Source organism: Hetaerina americana, unplaced genomic scaffold, assembly GCF_022747635.1.
Source record: "Hetaerina americana unplaced genomic scaffold, ioHetAmer1.1.p SCAF_83, whole genome shotgun sequence".
Classification (NCBI taxonomy): Eukaryota; Metazoa; Arthropoda; class Insecta; order Odonata; family Calopterygidae; genus Hetaerina; species Hetaerina americana.
In genome coordinates, this window is record NW_027287461.1 from 115,385 (window position 1) to 137,044 (window position 21,660).

Sequence of the window (21,660 nt, forward strand, 5' to 3'; positions counted from 1 at the left end):
GGCATTACGAAATTACCCGTAGAAGTCAAACATTCACAATTTCGTCATCGCATTTAATTTCATGCACGTTCCCATGCGAATAATCGAGAAACAATATCATGACCGCAAAGTATCATTTCATTTCCTTCGAATGGCGAGGGAATTGAAAGGACTGCATCCCCCAAACCAGTCTCCTGACTGGACTTACTTATCTTCCACGCCTGAGTACACACAGCCATTCCGTATCCGGCTCTGGAAGCCCACTACCCTTCTCTTTCAACCCTTCCATCCCTCCGTCCTCAGTTGCTCCCCCACCACCCCACAAGAAACCTCCGTTAGCGCGCGGTACCATGGAGAGTGACCAAAGAGCACGTGACCCGCTTCAACCCTCCCAATCTTAATCTGTCATCACTTCATCTATGCACGGCGATTAATAACTCAAGTCAGACAACCAGGTTCGATCTACTGCCCCTTGGGATATTTTTGATCGATATTTTCCTAGTTATTTTTTTTTAAAGGAATCGGACGACACAAGGCCTTCAGAATTCATTGCTGAATTTCCTGCGCACTTCACGGAGGAGAAAAACGAGTTTCTGTGGGTGAAGAGTTCTCCATGAGTTGAGTGTATATTTTTTGTCTCGCGTTCGTTTGAAAGAAAGAACTGACGGGCTTAGGAAAATTTAGGTTAAGGGGCTTTGCTGAAATTCGAAACGGGAGACTTGGAAGTGCGGGGAACAAAAATGCGTCTCAACAACCTTTCACTTTTCACTGTGATTTTTTTTCTGAACGCAAAGTATGCTCTCGGGTTTTGTTGAACAATTTCTTCATCTTTAAGATTATAAGTTAGCACTCCTCCGTAACTCCTCATTTATATTGGGAAACGACGATAAACATCTTATTATGGAATATATGAAAGGCATTGTTGGCGTTTCAATTCACCACTATTTAGCGTTGCGTGGACACAGAGGACCTAATCCTTCAAGAGCATACCAATATCCCTCTCGTAATAGAGCGAAAGATTTTTAAAATTTTGTGTTCTTGAGGGATATATGTAATTGTCATATTCAACAGTAGTTTTCCCATAACAAACATAACATTTTCAGGCTTAACTTTGTGGAATTCCTTCGTGATGTGGGTAGAGAAAGAAACTTTGCACTTCGCCATAAAGATTTATTACTTCACACGACCATGGTTTCGACCTGCCTATCATCGTCACCATCAGGTGATGATGATGCGCAGCATCGATACGATGGTCGTGTGAAGTGATAAATCTTTATGTGGAATTGCGAAGTTCCTTTCTCCGCCCTCATCAGTAGTTTTCCCCAATATTTACAACGTCAACCCTCAGGCATAATCACCTAATTAGATCGGCGTTTAGAGTTTGTTATATCTTCATTTTTTGCCAACTTTCTCCTCTATTTATTTATCTATTTAGTGAGAGACACTGTTCGTGCTGAGTAAATTTTGCTAGTGCGTGTTCAAGGGTAGATGTTTTTGCTAACAATAGTCCACCTGTAAAGGTAGATTTTTATAAACATTTACATCAATGCATTGCTGATCTTGTAAGCTCCACCTAAACAATTGACACCCTAAAACCGACAATTGCTATAAATCACTTTTGAATTCCACACATTTTCACCCCCTTAATTCCATCCATCATACCCAATATTTTCCTCCCACCTTCTCACTGTATTATATTCATCACTTCTTCCTTTGTTTTCCTTAAAGTTTTATTGTAACCATTGTTCCCCACACCGACTCGTCATAAGCTTTAATCAGCCTGCGCTTACCATTTTTCCTCGTCAACCAAGTTTTCGGGATCATGCAAAACTTATTTGCCTCATATATTTCATTTAAATCATTATTACTTAAGGCTCCTGTAAATAACTACCCACTCTTTGTAAAAATGTCTTATTTTAATCCAATTACTACTTTACTCATCTAGCCTAAATGACCTTTTATATTTATTTTTTTACGAGAGAAAATAACAATAGGAAATATGTCTGTATATTTATAATAATTTTTCGTATATTCCCTCTTTGAGCCAGACAGATTTCAGCAGTTTTTCGTACGGATCTTATCTTTCTTCCTAGACTACACTTAGTAAAACAAACCAGGGAGCTCGCAGTTTAATTTTTTATTCAAAGGGAGTTTTAGTATTCTTGGAGTGCTCTTAACGCATATTCGGATACTTCAGTATCCATATTGGCACAAAACACTTCAAGCCGCTGCAAAGAGGTGCAACAGAGGGTGTTTGGACACCAGATATTTATATGTAAATAACTTACTCATGGTGATGCAGTATTCTAGGGATAGAGCGTTGGACTACTGACCAACAAAGGACCTGGGTTGGGTTTCCGGGCACGCCTCTCGGGCATTCTTTGCTCAACCCAAGCTGTGTGATTTTTCGTGATCTTCCTGGGACAATATAGACAGCAGGGGAAAGGAACTGGCCCCAATACCCTAGTGTGTGACTTTCACACGCCGTCGGTATTAATATTGGGAGAACTCTACCATCACCTAGCAAACGACGTTTGGGCTGATTACAGTGTTTTATGGTTTTTTAACTAATATACATATATATATATATATATATATATATATATTACTCTTTGCAAACAGTTTTTGATTGATATTTGAGTACAGTTTTCAATTTTGATTTTTGAATAGAATAGCTAGACGTGCGGCCAAGGGTGTCAAAGAAGCTTGAGTTAAATCTTTACTTATTTAAACCAGAGTTTGGCATAATGCATACGTAGGCATCACGGGATTCGCAGCCCATGGTGGGAGATGCGGCGCGGAGAATACGGACTGCCTTCTGAATGGGTGGAGATGCATGTGGATGATCAACACAGCATTCGCATGGTCTCAGTCCGCACCGGTCAATGTGAAATGTTGTTTTTCGCAATAATCATGCCACAACCCCATCCGTAACTGAAATCCATAACACTAAATGATATTCTTTTTCAGACTCTTATTGGGGATATTAAAGTCGACACAAGGCAAATTATGTCGAGCTATACTTTTTAAAATCGAAATGAAATTGACTCAATTAGCTCTGTGCCGTCTTTATGCGCAAACGTTTTAAATCAGTCGTGCCAGGTTTTCTGCGGATATCCGCGTTTTTAGGCTCCATAGGCGTGCATAAATACATGCGTGCATGGACGCGCCTTTGCGATTCCTCATGTTCGATTTATTTCGCCCAGGGGGACAAGCGGGCAGTAAATGTTTGAGGGCGTGGGACTCGGGCAAGACTCGGATCACAGTCCGCCAACCCTCGGCCGCTCGACGACCCACCCCTTCCTTCGGTCGCCCCCTTGCGTCCTCCACACACACACGCCCTCCCCGTTCCTCCCTAGGCGGAGACTTCGCCTCCTCCGTCTCCTCCCTTAAAGACTCTCTCTCCCTCCCCCCCCCGCCTCACATCTCCCGCTCCCCCCACGTGCCCTTATCCTCCCTCTCCGGACGGAGGGAGAGGGAGGGAGAAGGAGAGATAGAGAGGTCTCGCGGGGTCCGGAGTGATCGCGGCGGCGGGAGAGAAAGATAGTCGACGGAGCGACGCGACCGGGGTGCGTTGTGTTGTTTTGTGCCCGTGAGCAGGGGCTCTTTCGCGGAGAGAGGGATACTTGGCAGTTTCACCGGGAACAGGAAGACGGGTTGAGGGCGGGAAGTGCTCGTTGCCCATCGGCCAGTGGAAGAGAGGAAAGAAGAGTCTCGCGCAAGGCAAAAAGGCGGAGGAGAGGACGGAGAGTGAGTGAGAGGTCAGTGTGACTGTCGCCTCCGGAGACGTTTCCGTCTCGCTGGATCGCCGCCAGGAGACGTTCGTCCAGTCTCGCCCTCGCGTCTTCTCCCGTCCGGTCCGCCCCCTCCCGCGGGGGATACGCCCGCTCTCCCCCGGAAGGCCTCACCGGTCCCGTGCGCGAGTGGGTGTCGTCCCGTTTACCGCGGGGCGAGAGGTGTTTAGCGTGCGCGCGCGATGGATCGCGCCGACGGCTGTTCTCGCCACGTTGTTGACGGGAAGCAAATGAAGGGAATATCTATCGTGCATGTTACTCTCGTGTAAGAATTTTGCGAGCCAAATTTTTCTCGCGCATACAACACTGAGCACTATCGGTCATCATCTCGGGGGTGACTCGATAACAAATCTTCCTCAATAATATCGGCGGGGATTCGAATTTTTTGTCGGAGATTTAGGTGGCAAATTCATTGGAAGAGGGGCGTGTTGATTAGGAATGTGTATATTGATACTTTTGTATGTAATATTGGAATACCCCAGCCAATAATCATCACCTCCACTTGACATATGAGTATGTAGTCGGCGTCACGAGGCCACATACGCTAGTTGTATTTTTTTCAGTGCTACTGACACAATTCATCTTTTCATGGAGTATATAATTTCTTTTTGCGATAGTTTCGCGACCCAGAGGAATTCATTTTTTGACTCTACTGCATTGATGACACGGTAGTAAAAAGAAACGTGAAGTGATGACTTCTGAAAAAAAATTGAATGGCAGTGTGCTTATTAATGTTTTTAAATTTTGCATTCGTTTATTAATAGTAGAATGCGATATTTCTTTTGCAAAACCTGATATTTCTTCAAGGTGCTCTTCTCTGCATCCTTTGAAAAATACGACCGTGGTTCTACTCTAATAATTATATTTTTCAAGTATCTTTCATTTTAGTCCACATTTAAGGCGCGGGGTTGAATTAAATAATTTTAAAAACAAAGCATCCTTTAATGAGTATCATATAGTGTGAGAAAAAACCATCTCACGTTCGAGGTCCATCAAAAAATGATTTTAGGCTCCGGAAAATTTCATTTCGGTCGCAGTAGTTGCCGGAGAGATCAAGAATGGGTGAAGTCGAGCGCGAAACTTCATGAGCAAACAAGATAATGGAAACGCGATTTGATCTGGGGAATCCCTCCCCAGTCTCCCTGCGATTCCGGTAAATAAACGTGGCGACCGCGTGGCTTCGAGGCGCCGTTCCTCCTCTCCCTGTTTGGAGGAATTCTATTAGCGGATGCGGATTAAATTCATTTGTTTCGTGTGGAAAAAGGGGTAGGATTCGGTTGTCGAGACGACGGAAGACTAAGTCGCCTCGTCTCCGCGGCGAGGGCCCAGAAATCGGCTCCCGTTGTGGTTTTACTGTCTCCATGCGCCCACACTCTGCGCGCATTTTCTAACCCAGTCACGCCCCTCACAATACCCCTAACTGTTTCAAATGTGCGCACCCGTCTAATGTCCACGGAATCTTCCTCGCCCCCTCTTCCCCACACTAACCATCCTCTTATAATTCACACGTATCTTATCGGGCAGCGCCTTGAGACATCCAATTAGCGCAAATAATACGTCTTTGGTATTAAAATAGGGCAAATGAATAATGGTAATGTAATTTTGCTCCTGAGAATCATAAATATTCAATCTCCGAGAAAGGTCTCCGATGATTTTTTTGCGTGGCAAGTACCAGGCCCTCATTTGGATGGCCTCAAGAATATCAATTTAAGAATTAAAGAAAGGAAAATTGGAAACAAAAAGAAATAGTTGAATTAAGAATAATTCCCCGTACTTCTCCGAAAAATAAGAGCTTCTCCAATTATAAAAATTTCCTCTTCGTATCTTGGTGCTTCTAAGGCAAAGATGTAATTCCATCATGCTCATTCATCCAACCTCAATGGAATGAATCCGAACACAATTGAAAATTTGGTAAAATTTTGAATTTCAAAAATGATAGTTTTCAATGTCCAAAATTTTTCTCTCGCAGTTCGATATTTCTCATTAATGAGAAATCCTTCCTTGTTGGTATATTACATCTTGTTGGTATGCTAAATCTTTTCCAGAAACTTATTTCATTGCTTTGTCTTCATGCTCGTGGAACACGTGAGTGTATTATTTTTTTTTGAATTTGCATGTATTTTTCCACGTCATGATTCCTCGGCCCACAGTTATTCGACCACCACCGGCTTTAATGGGGCGGGGCTCGCTCATTATTTTCGCTCAATTTTGAGTAAAACTTCCGATTTGTGCGAAACCACGCGGAACCACTGCGCGATCATGAAGCGCCCAGTAGCCGTTTAACTCGCAACAAACGCGCAACTTCCGCAGTCTAAGCACGTTGAGTCTAGTTCAGCAACCCTTCCCGCGTTGAGTCAAACTCGAGAGCCCTCGCTTGACTCGTGGCCATGTCCCCTCCGAGATGTCTCATTCATAAAATAGTATATTCGATTCCTTCCTTCCGCTCCCTCCGTCTCCCTTTTCCTATATCCCTTATCATTGGTTTTTTTTCTCCTAGTGTTTTACTCTTTGACCCTATTTAGTGGTCCCAACTCTTTTATTTCCCTCTCTTTAAGGGCTCGCTCTAAAAAGTCCAGGCCAACCTCTTGAAGTATTGCCTCCGCCGTCCCCGCCCAAACATTACTCGTTATGTTGTTTGTTTACAATATTCTAAGCATAGAGTTCACGAGTTCAAAAACTTTAAAGCACATCTAAAATTTTATTCGTCGTGATTTCTTTTGTCGAAAATGATTAAAATTAACAGAGCTAATTCGGCAAAAATGATCGACAGAATTCATAAACGGAATTAATTGGGCTCAATTATTGTTGAATTGTTTAATCATTAAAGCAATAGATTCCATTCAAGTCAAATTGATTTAATAATCGTAGGTTACAGTCTACATTGTTTTCACTGCCATTGTTTGTGAATGAAATATGCATGATTAACCAGTTTCTTTTAACTCAAATGCTGAAGTATTTGGAAAGAAAAAAGAAATCATTATCTTAAGATACATGATGTAATCGTAAACGTTCACACGTTTCGTGATACTTATGACCAAATGGGTTTTGAGTACGATCATGCTGTTGCGTTAACAGATGTTTAAATCTTGTCAATCCCAGCTGTGACGTTTGTGCGTTAACCTAAGTGTTTTTATGAGTAAAATAAGTTTGATTTCATTGACCTTTTTAAGACAGCATCAAATGGTTATCAAAGATTCTTTTTCCTGGTAATGTTGAATATGATATATCTTATTACATATTTAATGCTTATGTGTTTAGTTTGATTACTATTATATATATATATATATATATATATGTATATAAATATATATATATATATATATATATATATATATATATATATATATATATATATATATATATATATATATAATGCTCTGTGTTCGTCTTTTATAAATGTTCCTATCTTTTTCCTTATATCTACATCCATGTGAATGATTATTCGTTCGCCATCTCGCGGGTTTTTGTGTTAGAATGTGTGTGTGTGTACATATATAATGCGAGTGAAATAGTAGGTCGAGTTAAATAAAATTGTTAAGCGTCACGCAACTAGAAATAGATAGAACGCAAATATGAAATAAAATCTTAATGTTTTACCCGTCTCATTGAAGTTTGAGTAAGACCACTCAAAGGAAATCCCCAGTATGTAAACTATTACCTTGTGATTGCGTAATAAGGGGCGGTTGCAATAATGCTCACTTTTATCATACATTCGTGGTCGTGTTAACTCTTTGGTAATTATTGTTGCACAAGTGGCAACACTCAATTCCTCCAGTGCCTACACTTCCGCTCACCTCGTCTAACATACCCTCCTCCCAAGGATTCGAAAGAGAGTTGAAGGCCCTCAACTTGCCTAGTCTTGGGAGCTCAAATAGGAGTTGCAGAGACGTGACTGGAGTATGTAATCGATGTGTGGAAAACAGGGATGTTGAGTTTATAGGTGTAGAGTTAATATAAAAAGTAATCAGATATCGTGATTACTTCTTTTTCATCACGGGGACTCAGAGATCAGGTGATGATGACGTTGAGCGTCGAAACCCGCGTAATGTCTAAATAAAATATTAATGGGATTAGTAGTGTAACGCTTATTTTCTTCTTGTGGAGGAATAATTCAGGGGTTGTAAAGACACAGTTTGCGTAATTACTTTGAACATAAATCACTGTGAACAACTTCATCCGGCAGATTATTACTTTAAGACTTAAAATAATATATATACCTGTATATATATATATATATATATATATATATATATATATATATATATATATATATATATATATATATATATATATTATTGTTTGAAACAATTACGTGATAGATTTTATATTAGCGGAATTAAATTTTATTTTCTGTAAAATATAACTATAGTAACATATTATTTAAATACTTTATAATTTCCTTTCGAAATTAATTACTTCATTGTACTGAAAATATGTTTGTGAATTGATTAGAGAATTTCAAAAGTAATATAATCATTAATCAGGAGCTTTATATTTTACATCATTTATCTTTACAGCCCTGGTTGTAAAGAGAGTATATAGTTTTTGTTAATTTTTTTAATTGAAAATGCTCATCAAATTACATATATAGTTCACTCAAACAGAAATTTAACACTTGATTGTTTTAATGAGTGTAATTAAGATAACCCACTTAGGCATGTACTATCTTTCCATAAAACTATTTTTGGACAAGGTTATTAAAGGTCTTGTATATTTTCTTATAACTCGCTTGGTTTTCACAGTCTCAAAAAATTAATTCAAGGTGTTTAAATACAAAAAAAACATTATATCATCTTATTTTATTGTGTTGATAACTATCATTATGTTTACAGCAGCTTGAATCATTCATGGTGACAAACTGTTTCCTTGAGAATGCGTTGCGAACTAGACACAGCAAACACTTTTGACTTTATCACTCTGACTTCAGAAGCCTTAGGGCGCATCAATCGTGTAGCTCAAGGTCAACAATGAATCAAATTGCCGGAGAGTCCGACCGGCACTGCATATATTTCCCCGGCCTAGTATTATTACGAGTACAAAGCGAGGTGAAGCAGAAATACACATTCATTATCCTCAGTGGCGCCCACGAAATAATCATTTGAATATATTGGACTGGGACATATTGTTAAGCGAGGCTTGCGGGCAAAGCTTTCGCATCCTGACTGACGTAGTATTCTTTTTAAGTTGTAATCTGGCACCGAGAGTATAATTCAAGCTGATTGAGTGTTCCAGTGCAAGATTGATATACTTAAAGGAACAAGATGATAGTCAACAAAACATTTGCACCCGAAGAACATTTTCGCGTAAAAATTAACTGTATGATCACATGCTCAGTTATTCCTAACTCATAAATAGCTCTTAATTACTCAATACTATTCATATTTCTAACTCCATATTACGGACAACTCAATCCTATTTCCTTAAATATCACTGGAGTCTACCCTTTGGATTCTAACTTCCATTATTTGTGATTGTGAACATTATGAATTAAACCATTCACTCTTTTTCCAATACCCATACTTATTTGGTACTATATCTATTGTACCAACTTGTAGCGTGAGTTTGTGTCTATTCAAAAGCTACATTCGACGATAGACTACCAAGTAATAATAATAATACTAATGATATTTGTGTTGTACTCTGCGTTTCTTTCTTTCGCAGATTTGAGAAAGCGTTTGACTAGGTGATTTGAGTTGAATTAATGAATACATTACAGAAGACAGGAGGAGATTGAAGAGATGGCCGAATTATCCATAACTTGTACATGAGTCAAACTGATCCGGTGCGTGTGGGAGATGGAGAGTCCGGATGGACAGTTTTAGGAAGAAATGAAAGTCAATGATATCCATTATCATTTTTGATTTTCAACTTTATTGTAGAGGAAACGATAAAAATTGCATGGGAGGAACTGAAGATTGGAATGAAACAAAAAAGAGGAATTCGTGGTATCAGTTTGGTTTTCTGATGGACAATCTTTAATTTGTCCGCAAGCCAAGTGGTTGTGGTCAACGCTGAGCTAATTCAAAGGTTGATAAGAGGGAAGAAGCTAGAGCAAGTGGAACAATTTATATATCTTGGGAGAGATTTTGACCAAGATGGTAACAGTAGTAATGATACAAGAAAAATAATGCGTTACGCAAGAAGCTTTCACGAGGAGGGGAAAGATGATGGGCGTTAAGTAAGAAACGAACAATGAAAACTTTGGCATGGGATGTGGTTTTTTTACGGCTCGGAAACTTGGTCACTGAAGAAAGATGATAGGCGTATATTTGGAGACTACGGAGATGGAGAAGGATGAAAAGGTAAAATGTATGGATAGGAAATCAAAGGAAGAAGAACTACGTGGAAGAGGAGAGATCATTTTTATATTAAATCCAAAGAAGGCAGGAAATGTGAATACAGAGCATTTTGTTTTGAGATTAAATAATGAAGACTGTGATAAAGGGGAGGACGGTAGTCAAGCGATGCAGATATGCTGGGTGGAATGAAGGGAGATAAAATGTATGCGGAATTGAAGAACGGAGGATGTCTGGTTGTGTAGTTAGGTGGAGCTAAGAAATGTACCGTCGCTCAGTCTGTGTTAATCTAAAAATCTACCTTAAATACGGTTGACTGCCAAATAATAATGTTATGCTAACTTTTCTTTAACGACTGTTGACCTAATTCACCGCACCACATGACCTGCTGTGTTCTGTAGAGAAGCAAGTAGAGGTACAGAAGCATACTTGAAAGCAAGCACTTCTGAAGCTGGCGAATCTCATTTCTCTGCCCCCATTCCCTGTCTTTCCTGTTGAACCGCACTCCTCCTGACGTGTGCAGGCTAGAGTAGCCAGCTGTACCGGAAATCACGAGACAGTCACGGATTACGAACGAAATTCCCCGATGACCCGGATAACATCTGCGGGATATCTACATGTCCTGATTCCTTATCTCCGTTGAGAAAGGCACCGAAATTAGGTACCTTTTTTAATTAAATTAAATTTCTATCGTGAATACTATTTGAAAATTTTTCTCAAAGTGTTCAAAAATATTAAGGACAGCTTTGTTATTTTTTTAGAGAAAATATGCGTACTTTTTAATTTAGAAATCGCCGGAAGGGATATTATTATTATTTTAATACATAGGGTACAGCGAACACGTTTGGATCATTTTTCCGATTGCCTTTTCATGTGTGCGTATACAAGTATATGCACGTGTGTACATAATTGCGAGTATTTCATTTGGATATTGTGGGAACTAAGTGCGAGGAAATATTTACTATTTGGAGCAAAGCGTGATTTCATATTTAATTTTTTTACTAAGACTTGAACTGCTGATTATATTTTTTCTTAATCCATGCATAGAGTAATATTTTTACCGACTGTTCTTTTTGTTTTATCTATTGTCTAGACTTTTCTTCATAGTGAGTTGAAAAATAAAATTATGTGTTTATATTTTTTTGTAAAAAAATGGAGCATAATTCTTCGCGTAGAGTTTACAACTGCAATTCAGAGAACTCTCCCTTAGATCCAGACGTTCAAGATGAGGCCGGAAATTTTTAAGTTTCCCTGACTTCACAGGTTTTAAAAAGATTAAGTCTTAAAAATTATTGATGTCGTAAAACTATCATATTGGAAAATGAGACGTTAAAAGATTAGATAACATCCATCAAAGTTTTTAAGTTTGATAAACACGTTGGTACAATTTTTATCAGATGAAATGGGACCATAGTAATAATGGATTGGAGTTGGGATAGGTTGCGAATAGCATTTTCGTATATAATGCAATTTTCTACGATCTTTCTTAATCTAAAGTTTCTTTGAACACTCAAATTCTGAGATTTTCCAGCACCTAAAGCCCAAATATTATCCCGTCTGATATATCACTTTCGGAAAATCTGTCTATAAAACAATCCTTAAATCACGTCGATAAATGTGCGTGAAGAATTTCGCCAAACTTTTTATATAAAATAAAAATAAAACATGAATCCTATTATTAAATTTTTAAGTATACATAAAAAATAAACCATTTAACTCTAATTTAAATTCTTGACGACAGGCGTTATCTTCATTTTCGAACTGGCTGCTTAATATTAATTGGTTTGTAATCATGCCAATTGAATAGCATTCCTATCTGGGAAATATTCTCTCAAGCGTTTGGTAAGTTGGAAAAGATCCTGCAAGACAAAGTTAGAGAAACTTAATTTACACTTATAAAAGCATAACTGCAGGAGCAGATCTTCCCTTTCCACAAAATTATTCAGAAAATAGAATTTCACTCGCCATAGGACTTAGTACGAGATGAATTCTGCTCTCACCTAGAATACCTGTTTCGAGCTGAAAACGTTTGTACCGGCGGTAATTGATATTTTTTGTAACAACCTCTCATGAAATTGAGTCCTGGTTGGGAAGATTTTTCCGTGAAAAGTTGAACTTAGACATTGCATTTTTTGTGATCACGGTTCGTGCGGAAGAAAACAATTTTTTATATATTACGCTTCAAAAGCGTATAAATTTTATTTTCCTGGGTGATATAGTCCATCGGGAGAGTATGAGGTCTTCGTAATTCCTTCGCAGTCATTAGCAAACTCGGGGCCCTTCAATACATGTCTGATATCCATTCACTGATTCCTTCTTTGACTGAAGGGCCTCCCAAAATAGGGTCACCAACCATCTACGCATAATACTTCTGCAATTGCATAATAATCAGTGTACTTTTTCCCAAATAATATTAATTACTTCGAACTTCAGCAAATATCTTAATTGGCACATTTTTCGGTGTTACCCAAGTAAGCTTCTTTCCGAATATAAGGAATAGTATCAGGGGTTACTTAGTGGAAAATGTATAGTTTCATTACACTGAATTAAAATTAGTAGATAGTCGAGAAAACTGAGTACCTAGACCTTCGACCACCGGAGGCTCCCGGGTGGTAGGTAGTCCATATGTGTGTCACCACATCCAAAAATCGAAGCGGTGCGACTTGAAATCTTGGGAAATCGTTGGTAGCAGTTCAGGGGGAGACGCCCGGGCCCTTTACCCTGAATGTGTGAATTTCACACGCTGAACACCTTATCAAGAACGATCTGAGCTCCACTCCCTCACCTATAAAAAGCATCCTCCGGATCGATCGGTATGGTTGAATAAATGGATGGTCTCTAGGAATCCCCGTCCGTTAGGGTCGGAAAATAGGTGATAAAGGGGGTTGAGTAGGCGAGGGCTTCTGATGAATAAGGGACGCTGGCGGGAGGGGAGACGACGTTGGCAGGGAGTGAGGGAAGAGGGAGGGTCAACGAGCTAGAGGGAACGGAGTGCATTTCACGTGTGCATCTTGTTAGTTAGTAGCGTATGGGGCGCGGGAGGACAGCTGGAGGAGTGGGAAGTAATGCGCGTGATTGATGTTATCAAGATGAGAAAATGATGTCGGCGACGACACGGGTGCCATGGGGGAGCGCGCGCTTAAACGAGCGCGTCGGAGTGGTTGAAGGAGGGGGGAGGGGGAGTCAAATGCGTCACCAAGGGCGGGATTTAAAGGGCCAGTGAAAGTGAGGGGACGGCGGGAGAATAAATTATCTCCGATGACCTTGGGAGGAATCTGCGAAAAATAAAATAATGCGGGCGAGGACAAAGCGTCGATTGTTTTTTTTTCCTCGATCCGCGGGGAAAAAAATGCGAGCCCAGCCCCAGATTGGTTGTGGGCGAACCGAAGATTAGGGAGTAGCGAGATGCAGTGAATGGGGTGGGGTCTTTCGTCATCATGCTTTTTGTCTCCCGAATATTGGCGTCTTTTGGGTGGACCCCTTGTGGCCGAACCGGTTATTCTGCTCGATAACGTGCTCTTCGACTCACCCGAATGTTCCTGGTAATGATCGCATGGATTATATATTTTTACACATGAAGGATTTTTCCTTTGTTCTGAGATTACGTTGCTACATGACCTCAGCCGTCGTAACACCTCAACAAAGAGAATATAATGGCTCACTACTTCGCTCACTATTCAGGCTCTCGAGAACATAAAATGCATACCTACTAGGTGAAATTGAGTAAAATTAGGAAAATGTAGGATAATTTGCAATTTCAAGTTGGAAATTTAGAACGGTTGCATGAATGATGGTCGGTTCATTCTCAAATTACCGTATATTATATGATAAAGTATGTAGTATATAGTAATATGAGTATGATAAAAGACTTTAGCTTAGTCATAGAGTAAATCGTAGCGAGGAATGACGGAGTAAATTAATGACGTAAATTTAAATTGGGTGTCAATTTAACGATATTTAGTACTAAGAGAAAATATTATATGATTTTTTTATGATGTAAGACTTGTAGCAATCATGCTTTCGTAGCATTTTCCGAATAAATTACGCAAAAATATCATTGCTATTCCTCCTATGGATGTTTGTCGGTTAACCTGGGTCTTATCAGAAAAACGAAGCACTACCCATTTGTACTAAATTGTAGCATAGGAAAACATTAAAGTTTTCGACTAAAAAACCAGCGGAAGTGGAATTTATGGTTTGTAAATCCTGAAACCAACAAAAGGTTTTTCAGATCTCATTTTGACCACTATTTTATTAGAATTGATAGTAATTTAGCATAGTTTGAAGAGTAAAAAACCCCTTACTGGAGTTAAATTGCTATTACTGAAGTGATTAATGACCGTAAATAACTGTGAGGTATACTTATCAGGGAGATAAGAAACCAAACAGGAGGGATTTTGTTTCCATAGTCGCTTGGCTTGAATTACATTGTATTAAATGCTTTTTAAAGAAAATAAATCATATATTATATAAGTAGTATGGCTTAAGTTTTTATACCTCGATACTCTAAGTATATGTATATATTTAGCTAAGATTGGCTCTACAGATAAAAAGCTGAGGATTTCAGAGATTAATTCATGGATAAGTAGTTCTCGAAATCTACAGGTAGAATATCTCAATCCATCGCATAGGCAGGAACTAAAACTATCCAGTTCTTAATGTTGTTTCAGGCAAGATATTCGTTGGCTTATGTCAAAATGACGATGAGAATATTGCGAAAAATTGCTCAATATTTCGCACGGCGGCTCTTTTGCGGAAGCCAACCCTCATGGCATTTTTCCGCTGTCCTGCGCTCATGCAGGTGGAAGAATTTGCTCAATGCTCATTCGCATTGCTTTCGAGATTTCTTGGATAAAAAATCGAATAAGCTCATAAACCAGCTTATTTCTGTCAAGGAAGACCTACGTAGGGCAATCTTTCATTTTCCTGCGATATTTTTATGTCCTCTTCCTCATTATATCCCATTTGAACGTCATTATTTCAATGCCATTTGAACTCCGCATCTCATTTTAGATTTTCTTTCAAATAGCCCAGCAAAATTCTTTATGTGACATCTGAACAAGGAGAAGACACATACCACTTGGTTTAAAATTAATCAATTATATAAATAAAACTGATGCTCATTTAAGACCCCGTAGAAATGTTCACTACTCAATTCCCATCTCTTTTTTTTTTACTGTTACGAGGCATTAATTTCAAAAGTAAAACTTTCAGAACATTTCCATATTTCAATAAAAGTCTTTCACAAAGTGACTGTATGCAGTGGTATATTTCGGCTGCAGCGTTCGTGATGTAACAAGGCGACGTTGAGGTGCTTGGTAATAGAATTAGTATACCTGTAATGAGTATTTCGGATGGGAATTTTCTTTTAAATATCTGTACGATGAGGATATGCCATAATATACCGCGTAAGAATCTTTTATGGATCGTATTTTTACACAGTCAGGAGTGTTTAGGTTAGTTTTTGTCATCAGAAATACTTCCCAAAAGTCTCGTCAATATGTGGGTGCCAGGTTCATGGCAGAAAAAGTCACGGACATGTTCTTCTTAATAACCGAAATAACACCTCGGACTTTCTCCCACTACTTGGGGAAACGACTTCCCAAACTTTTCAGGTCTATTTTGCACTTACGTTAATATTCTGTTCTTGCAGAAATATAATAGATCATCCGGAATATTAGAAGGCGTGGGCGAAAATTTCATTTCTCATCCACGTTTATATCGTAAATTTAGAAGGAATTTCACGTAAGGCTAAATGAATTCGAGAAACGCGTTCTTTGAATGGAATTTATTGTGGAAAGTTGGTGATCATAACATCTATTCCTATACGCATGAAGCGTTGTTACCTTATTAATTCCTAATTACGTGAAATATAACCTTAATTTAAGCCCTCCCTTGGGATGATTATACGGACTGGAAAATGGAGATATTTAATGGCCAACATCTGCCGCTCGATTTCCTTACTGTGACATTTAAATAATTTCGACTCCTGATTCCACGTCTGTCTATTGGAACCGATTGGGGTAACAGCCCACTCGAAATCGAAATTTACGTGCATCATACCAGTTTCTATACGAAATTACTTTCAGCGAAGGTTAAATCCGATACCATAACTGTCATCCTGGAAGACATTAGAGTGAATTCGATTATTTCGACCGCATCACTCGGCTAAGACTTATTTTACAAATTACTGTTAGCCTTAATTTAAGCGCTGAAATAACGCAAGCGATAAATTCAAGTAGATGCAGTCAGATATTTTATTCGATTGAAATAAATTATTAAAGGGCCATCTTCTGTTTATTTTGGGCATTTATACGAGAAAAAAATTATATTTCAATAACGATATTTTCTTGATCTAAATGCAGAGTTCGTTGAATCGATAAAAATCCTTAAATCCCATAACAGTTTATCCACATTTCCATTCCCCAATTAGATGACTGAGGGTCTACTAAGTTTCATGGGTGACCAAATTGGTTTGGTATCAATTAGTGGTTGAGGTTAAGTACCTATTATAACTGTCGGAGAATGCACAAGAGGTGCATCGCCCGGAATCTGTTCGCCATATTTAAATTCAAATACCATGGTGGTTATTGTTCCGGGTGCACTATTTGCATCAGAAAAAAAGTACGGTTTGCGGTTGGAAATTACTAAAGGAAATGAAATAATCTGAGGAAAGGCGGAAAAATGAAAAGGAAAACGTTGGTGCTCAAAATTGAATGCGGTTATTCATTATTGTGACTTTTTTTAATGCTTTAGTAGAAGCCACATACGATAAAATCGTTGTCCATCTTCCCTTAGCGAATTCAGTTACCTATGATGGCTAAAGACTGGTACCTGTTTTGCGATGCTAAAATGCATTCCAGTCAAGAATGTTTTGATGAAACTGGTCATAAATCTCGTTTTTTCATTCTATTAAAGACGGGAATTTCTTCGGAGAAGGGTTGGAAAAAATAATTCGCTCCCTCTCTAATATTCGCCCCTCGTTGCTCTCTCTCCCTTCCTCCTCTCTTTTATGCGCACCCTTTTATATCGTCCACTTTTGGTGTAGGCAAAGGCTAAAAAAATCTGGTTTTAATTTATCTCGGGAGGTTTACGTACTCCATAAATTCCTTCATACTTTCCCGCACTTGTATACTCCTTTCGCCGCTTCACGTTCACGTAGCTTTCTTCTTCCTACCTTCCGTCATCGAAAATGCGCCAAATACGTCACGTGCTTCGTTAAGATTAGAAGAAATCGATAGCGCAAAATAATGCGTTCATTGCATAAAGAGTTCAGCTACGATAAGGAAGAGAGAAGCGTACTCATGGATTGGGAAAGAGATATCCCGAGGGGTGGTGAAACCCACTAGCAGGTGGGAGAGCAAAGGTGGCGTATGGGGGCAAGGATGAATAGGAAGCCGAGAGAGTGGAGATGATGATATAGTCCTCTGCATTTACGCAGAAACCTATTTTTTTACTGCTTCCAAGGTTCATGTGACTTGCTTATGATTCTCACATACGTGTAAGAGCGCGGCACGTGCGTGAGTCTGCCCTGGAATTTAAACTTGGTCGACTCAAATAACATAATGATTTCACGCATTCCGAGGAGTTCTGAAGCAGGAATTCATCCCATAAGCGGCCGCAACTTCGACGAGCCAGCAGGGAATATGATTTGGGATGACTTTGGCGAACGGATTCGTCATATTTCTGCTACGAAATTATGTTCGCCCCCTGATGTAAGCCCGAGAGAGTTGTGATTATTGTAACGATACGACCTAAATCTATTTCTTTGTGTGTGTATAGTGAATGTCACAGGGATATTACCATTGCCTGAGGAAAATGACCGCTCGGGGGTTGCGCGAACAAGTTCTTGTCAGGCGGTGATAAAAGTGATATATTGGCATGTCTATTGCCTGAATAGGTTTCGCGGAAGCATAACCATTCCAATTGAGGAGAAGATTTGCTGACCGGTTTCCATGGCATCGGTCGGAATGATTGTTTCGGTGGATGAGTTTATTTACGCGCTCTATATATAAAATATTTGTGTAAATGCCTTCCCTTCCTTGGATTTTCACGTCGGAGCAAATAAGATTTCACGTTTCCGTGGTATTCAATGCCGCAATTTGTCAGAACTCGAGGTTATTATTTCCACAATGATTTATTAGTCCTGATTTAAAGTCTTTGAGACCATAAAAGACTTTATGAAAACATCGAGGAAGTTCTCAATTTCCGGTGAGCCTCATATGATGAAGATTACGTTGCGGTGACCTCTTCAATCGACATGCCATAAAACTCAAGAAGTAAGTTTGAGGAAAATATAAAATATATAGAATCGTAAACACTGTCAAGAAAACATGACATTACTTGAATAAACTGCGTTCACTGTCAGTGGGGAAAGAATTAAATTCTGATGGACGGCCGATTGGTTGACTGTTATACCTCAGTGTCTCTCCATTACACTTAATCTTCCATAAAAATTTCTGGTGCAGTAAGCTTATTTGCTTTCTCCAGCGAAACGAATCAACGAAGAAGTGTCTTGGAACGCTAATTTAGGATAACCTATACCTAGGTAGTGCATTCAATATTTCCTTTGTCACGAACCTGACGTCATTTTCTTAAGTTTTCCTTAAAGTGACGACTTGGCCTGGATGTCGATGAAAGTCAAGGACACCATTTTAGAAAAAAACATGACGCTAATGGGAATGGAATAAATTTCACTTAATGGGGAAAAGAAACAGAATAATGGCTAAACCACGAGATCTCCCTCATCTAAGCTGTCGCTTCAAATTACGTGCGTGGCAGTTGCTATAATTGCCTCGGTTGACCATGGATAGTGTTGTGTCCTACCCGAAAACCTCTCCCTTCATCTTCGTTGATGCTTCGTCGAGCAGCGGAAGACAACGTCAGCAGCGAAATTGTAACGAACTCGCTTAATAGGGGCTAATTTTCCACAAGGGAACTGCTGGGCCCTTTTTATTCTCTTGTTGCACGGAAGTATTATCGCGCAATTCTCTCACGGTGTCCCAAAAGAACCGTAGTGTGCAGCTCCCTCTTCGCTTAAACATAATGTAAAACAGACTAAAACTCTAAACGTGATTTAACTCATGAAAAAACACCTTTTTTGTCTTTTGAATTTTGTTTTCATAAATATGGGGGAATGTATTCGTTTAAACCTGCTGAAGCTTAAAAGTAGTTCTGTATCGTCAGAGCTATTGTCTTCATATTTTTTAATCTATCGAAATGTTTTCCATTTTTATTGCCACATGAAAATTTCATAACAAAATATTCATTGGTTTACTCGTTGAACTGACGTTCCTGTCTGGGATATGAATATCTCATAGTACAAATTCCAAAGAAACTGCGGGAGATACCGCAACAGTAACTTTTTAACGGAGTCATCCGCTAATGTGCATTTCAATGCAACAATTTCAGAGTGTAAAAATCATTCGCCTTGACTGGGATTCGAACCCAGATCCCTCAATATCCGGTCGATCTCATAGTACCTTGAAGTGCCCACTCAGTAATGATAAATTGCAATCCATAGTAAAAAAATTGCTCACTCAAATAGAAACATAGAATGTGAAACTATGGTCTTATATAAATGTAATAACCCTTTCATTGTCATGACCAAACAGAGAGTTTAGCTTCATTCATTAAACAAGTTATCGAAATATATGGCAGTACAGGAACGCGGTGGCTCATTAGTTATTTCAATGTGCTTGAATGCTGAAGTGCCGTGTTAAAAATAAAAAAATAAAAACAGGAAATGGAAATTAGAGTAATAACGCCTCGGGTAGCCGAGGTATGTGCTACCTCAGTGTCAACTTAAAGGTCGCGGTTTCTACTCCAGAGCGGCGCGTGCATATGGTGAACGAAGAACGCCACGCGGTGAGCTAGCTTCGCGGCGGCAGTTGTGGGTTTTGAAAGAATCAAAATACGAAGGCCAATCATGGAATACTTGTTTTATTCTTATTAATAATAGCTTTAAACATATGCCGGAATTTCTAGACTTAGAACTATACCCTGATGACTCAGACTACCCTGATGAATGGTAGATTAGTGGTACATCACTATTCCACCATTGAGTGGTTATGTACCATTTGGTATCTCAATGGTGGTTTGCTGACACACCAACACTCTCCTATTATCCTCAACAGTCGCTACCCCTACCCGTCTGCCATTCTTCCCCGCAGCTCCCTTCCTAACCCTGCGTTGTAGCCGGAGTCCGTCTTGAGCGGGTCAGGGGAGCAGTTAAACTAGCCAGAATCCATTGATTCGTTAACGTACTATCCGATACCTTTCCAGTTAAATTGAACCAGCCGTTGATCAAATTTGTAAAATAAACTCTTATCGCGATAAACAGCTCCTAGGATTTTAATGTTACATATTGACCATAAAATGCGTATTTCGAATGACGATATTTCTTAATTATCTAGGGAATAGACTTTGAAAGTTTTTCTTTTTCAATTTATTTAAGAGTTATTAACTGATTAGATGATTTATTCGCCGTTCTCAGTCGAGTGATAAAAAAATGAATACAAAAAAGTGCTTCTCTGGAAAATAATTTCAATGGCAGCATGCGTCCTCGTGAACATGGTATTTGGGTCAGTCGCATTTTTTTATCCATTTTTATCAGCCATCCCCCTTTCCGTTAAGTGCTGCGAAAAAGGTCGCACCATAAGATTTCGGCGCCATGCAAATGAATAAAATTGGCGCTAATTTTTGTGAGATCTTGGTGAGCGATTACTCCAAGATGCTTCAAAAAAAACAAAATTTTTATTTTACCGTCCCGCTCTCATGTACGTGCGTAGTATCCATGTAGTCAAAATATTCAGTGTTATGGAAACTAAGGGTTTTAAAATTTTTGGGCGTCACTTGTTGAAAATATTTGACTTATTTTAAGATAAAAGGATCGCACAAGACCAAATATACACTTAATTTAGTAAAGCGACCGTTGCTTCAACACATTATCAAGATAATTATCTTGATCATGATAAACTGTGCTGAAAACATGCTCAGTGTATTAAGTTTAGTGAGAAAATTTACGTGTTATTTCTTTAAAATGATGGAAAATGTAAATGTAACTTTTCCTAACTATTATTATGCTCATAACGTTCAATTATTTTAAATCCTGAACTATATATATATATATATATATATATATATATATATATATATATATATATATATATATATGTATATATATCATACACACACATATTTAGGAACGATGGACATTATCATCCTTATTCTTAAAACATTATTTCAGTGTAGGATATTTTCATCAAATCGAGGAATGCTGTGACATGCCAGTGGGACATGCAATGCTAGTATTTCCTGAAGATTTCTCCAATGAGTAAGATCTTGCATCTCAGCCTTAGGGGTGTATTATCACCTCCGTCCCATCTTTATGGTGAAAGGCATTCCTGATCCGTCATAAAACTCGCATAGACTCAAATAAGAGTACCCACCCAAGGCGTAGAAAACACAGATTAATGGAAAGGGAGTGTATAAGAAAGACTTCGAATTAGGAAGGTGTTGTACCTACGTTAATGTGGCCAACATGAACCTCCCATTCTCCTTGCACCGCCCTTATAATCGAATTTCATTTT

The 21,660-nt window shown here is 38.9% G+C and overlaps 1 protein-coding gene across 1 annotated transcript in view; it reads left to right on the top strand.

The window, feature by feature from the left end:
• The first annotated feature begins 3,530 nt into the window (after positions 1-3,530).
• The window catches only part of LOC139698342 (dentin sialophosphoprotein-like), a 71,209-nt gene continuing 53,079 nt past the window's right edge, over positions 3,531-21,660 (top strand). The window contains exon 1 of the mRNA XM_071597251.1: positions 3,531-3,740. The gene's annotated coding sequence lies outside the window, so the exon portion shown is untranslated. The remainder of the gene's footprint in view (positions 3,741-21,660) is intronic.